This window comes from Lissotriton helveticus, chromosome 6 (assembly GCF_964261635.1).
Source record: "Lissotriton helveticus chromosome 6, aLisHel1.1, whole genome shotgun sequence".
In the NCBI taxonomy this organism is placed as follows: Eukaryota; Metazoa; Chordata; class Amphibia; order Caudata; family Salamandridae; genus Lissotriton; species Lissotriton helveticus.
Genome location: NC_136067.1, coordinates 1,028,929,937 through 1,028,934,552, shown reverse-complemented (window position 1 = coordinate 1,028,934,552; position 4,616 = coordinate 1,028,929,937).

Here is a 4,616-nt window from a genome sequence, read left to right as displayed (position 1 = left end):
ACACGTAGAGACCCGCCACCGATGGGGCAAATGTACTCCCCATCGAGGTCCCCGTGGCTTGCAGGTAGATCTTTCCATCGTGTTCGAAAAAATTGCGTTTCAAGGCAAGGGTGGCGCAGTCAACTATGAATTCTCGGGTTGTGTTAAAATCCCAAGGTGTTCTGTCCAGGGCTTCTTTCACAACCTTGATGGTCTCATCCTGCGGAATGCAGGTGTATAAACTCTCGATGTCCATCGAGACAAGGAAGCACAGATTGTTAGGTAAGGTAATCGTCCTAAGTAATGAGAGGAAACTTTTAGTATCCTTAAGATAGGTGCTGGTGGATTGGATGATCGGTCTCAAAAAGAAATCGCAATATTTCGAGAGGGGTTCAAGGAGTGATCCCAGGCCCGAAACGATCGGTCTTCCGGGAGGGGGTAGTACATTCTTGTGGATTTTGGGTAGTACATAGAAGTACGGCACCCGTCCTTCCGAAGTCGTCAAATCCAATCCTTAAAGAAGAATAACAATATCATCATAAAAAGTGCGGATAAGGGGGGCGGCATCGTGATTCTCAATAAGGGTGACTATGATGTAGAATGCCTGCGCCTTTTGAACAACGCTACCAACTACATTCCCTTAGAGGTGGATCCGACGGACGACCTGAGAGATGAAATCTGTGAATTAGTTTCAACAGCAGAAAGGGATGGCTGTATCACAAAGAAGGAGGCAGACTTTTTGACGACTTCGGAAGGACGGGTGCCGTACTTCTATGTACTACCCAAAATCCACAAGAATGTACTACCCCCTCCCGGAAGACCGAACAAGAGCCAAAAGAGGGCCCGTAATCAACAGAGGGATGCTTTGTTGGAAGAGAATCATCCGACAGAGAATGAGGAGATCCCTTTAACATGCATGACAACCTTTAACTCACTGTCCAACGCAGTGAGTAAATGCATCAGCAAAAACTGGAGAATCATCACCAGTAATAAAACCCATTGGAAGAAGCCTCTTTTCTCGTACAAGAGAGCCACCAGCCTAAAGGACTCTTTGGTCCATACACGACCACGAGAGGAAAGAATTGACCACTCTACACCAAGTGTTCTAAATGCATGGGGCTTACCGCCAGTGAGAGGACACTACCCGTGTGGCAATTGTAATGTGTGCCACCTCACTTCCAATACAAAATACCTGGATTTGGTTGATGGCACGCGATGGGAACAACGCAGCCACACGAACTGCAACACCACCAACGTGGTGTACCTGATAACGTGCAGTTGCAGTCTTCAGTATGTAGGAATGACATCACGACGCATCAAAATCAGAATATGCGAGCACCGCAGTAATATACGTTGTAAAAAAGCCTCAACAAAACTAACAGCACATTTCTTGCAACTAAACCACACACCAAATGATTTACAGTGGACAATTCTGGAGCATCTAGAAAATGGATCTGAAACCTCACTGTTTGAAAAAGAGCAACGCTGGGTGTATCGCCTTGGTACCAACAGAGTTGGTCTCAATGACTATATACCTTGGGGCAGTGTATTAAGAAGATAGGACATTATACATACATTATCGGAAATATGGCATTTTTGCGAGTCATCTACCTAGTATGGTGCACCCTTCTTAGAACCTCCCCTCCTTCTCATTCTCAGCCCTGCTAATCCTTCCTCTTTATATGCATACAACCATTGAGTCAGGGTGTGAGCTGGTCAGAAATACCTCTTTGGGTCAATACCTCTCTGGGTCATGGCCGGTTTTGTCCCGTAGATTTGTCTTACTGGGGACCCAGCATTTTGATATGGTGCTCCTGTGGCATATATTCGCCCATCTCACGCATTATGCGTGAGGATTAGCTGAGTCTGGCGATCGTATTTCAACTGATTTCCCCCTTTTTTCCCCTTTTTACATTAATTAGGGGGCCTTAGTGGGGATAATAGTTTTCTATTCACCAAGGAGTTCAAACTCAGCCAGGGCCCGCATCAGGTTTCGAACCCCTGCATTTGTTCGCTTCCAGGGTGTGTACAACTTTAATTGCTCGGGGCAGGGACCACGTGATTTGTCCTTACTGAACCCACGTGATGAACTTTGGCCATTCAGGTGGATATATGACGAGATTCAGCCCCCACCCCTTTACCAGCATTTCCGGGAGGCAGCAGCCTAGAACTTAGGTTTTCTGCGGGGAGCCGCGAGTGCCGAAGTAAGTCATTAATTTCTATTTGCTGCTCCCTTATATCTACATGGAGCATGGGCTTTCCGCAGACCTAATGAGAGCTGACAACTACACGCTCTCCTTTTCTAGATAGTCACCGCGTGAAACAGACCCGCGCTGTCCTCACTGAAGGGTCGTGTCATCGTCTCTTGTACAGTGAGTACTAGTGGCTTCCTCGAGAGCTGATTATTTTAGCAACTATCACCCTGGGTGAGAGGGAGAGTCCCCTGGCATATGCAATATTCTCCCATTCTCACGAACTGAGATAACGAAATATCTTCACTATTATTCAACTGCAATTGGAAAACAGTCACGAACTAACAAGCATAATGCACAGGGTTAGTCCTGCTGAAGTTAGTCGCAGGGTATTCACGTGACTTACCTCCTTAACGGTCGGCCCATTTGGACTGACGTTTTGGCATATTGCCCCAGAATGAGGGCATGCACTTTTTAATTAGTTAAAGGGCTCACCATCGATAAAATACGTTTGGTACACATTCCTCTTATTCAAGAAATGTAAAGATCCTCACTAATTAAAACTGTCTTTTGTGAATAATGGACCTGATCCTGAGATCCGTTTACGTGTTATTGTCTGTCCCTTTCTTTCCTCACAGGTTTCTATGATTATTCCTGCAAAAGGCAGCGGATAACAATGGATACTGCCGTGTGAACTCTCACACTAATTTTAATAAAATATTTTTCACATTTAGAGCCTCACGGGAGGGTGCGCCTTAGCGCGCGCATACCACCGGAGGACTTTATGCTAGGTCCTGACGAATGCTGAGCAAATTGCCAAGAATACAGCAGAAACATGTTGACCATTTTTTCATAGGACTCCGGTTCCTTAATCTAGAACCTTGTGAAGTCCGCTCACTTTGTTTTTAATTTAATGCGGGTTGACCATTATTAAAGATTTTTGTAAAGGTTACAACCTTCGCATTTTTAATCAAATTAGCACATTCACTTATAGTCACTCCTAATTTGGGCACTGTTACACTCACCACATCCTGCTCCGCTGTAACCAGGCGTTGTAGCACACTAGGGTGACACTCGGTCACCCTAGCGGGGGCCCGATGATGAAGCATGTCACCAACTAGTGGTGAGTGAGGGTCCTTCTTAAAGATAAGAGTCTTTCCCTTCTCTTATATATGAACAAAGAGGGGGACGAAAAAAGGACAATGTTTAGAGGGGTCCAGTGTACCTGTCCTAAGAACATGTAACAAAAAAGGGTGTACAAAGTTCCCCTAAGAATAATCCTGTAATAGAGTCTCTCTCTCAGAAATAATTAGTGAAAGCAAAGGTGGGAAGTCAGCACGTTCCTTGTCGGAACTAAGAAGCCTCACACAACTAGTGGGCTGGATGACATGTCTCATTCAGCCTTTGTGGTGTTGTTTGCATCATCGGCTTCCTGCTCCTACGTCAAGCCGGCGCTGCAATGCCTGACGGGTAACAACACGTGTTACTCTTTAATGGAGATCTTTTGTTCCTTGCCGTGGTTTGCTAGCGTGTGAGGGACCTAGAAAAGTGAGGTAGTGAGCGAAGTGTGAGTCTTTTAAAAAAAGTAGGATAGTCCACAAAGTAACCTTTATTCGTGTGGCTAGCCACTTTATTAAAAAGTGCAAAGAGGGGTATTGAGAACCAAGATTACCATTAGTATGGCCTCATTTCAACCCTCAGACGTGGTCGACATGTTTCATGCCCTAAAGGCAATTCTTCAGGACCAGATAGTGCTCATAAACTCATTGGGTGCCCGGAGGTGGGCTAAGGGGTATATTTTATACAACCTGGTGGGTCTATGACTGGAGCAGGCTAAATGTACTGCATCACCGTCAGACCTAGGGATTAAACAAGGATAACGTAAACACTGTATATCAACACGCTAAATTATTGTGCGTTACAATTATCCCAAGTTTAAATGTAGCACCCAGGCATCAGTGATCCTCTAAGTGCTAAAAATATACATGTGACTTCGTGCAGAGAGACAGACTTTTATTACATTCGTGAATATATGACCCAAAACATTATTTGGAACACTTGTGAATACTAGTCTTTTACTCGAGGTATGTTAATTTCTAACAACAAAACCTCTATGGTCAAGAAATTGTAGCTTATTTTGAACAGCCAGTGTCCCCCGGATAGGAAGACAGGGACTCAAAGAATTGAGGCAGGGGATGACTACCAGCACGTGCTAAAGCTTACCGTTGCAAAACCCTGTGTCAATCTACGCGGCTTGTTCGTGTGGAGCCTGCGCTAGCGGTAACTACCTGTAGGATAAATAAACAAGGGAGCAAGACAACTTGTCACAACCAGGTAGGGGTCAAGGGGAACTAAGTATCGGGACGGCCAGTGACCCACACGGAAGCCCGCCCCGCCAGGCTTTGGTCCACGGTAGGACATACCACCCGTCAAGGTCCGCCGCCC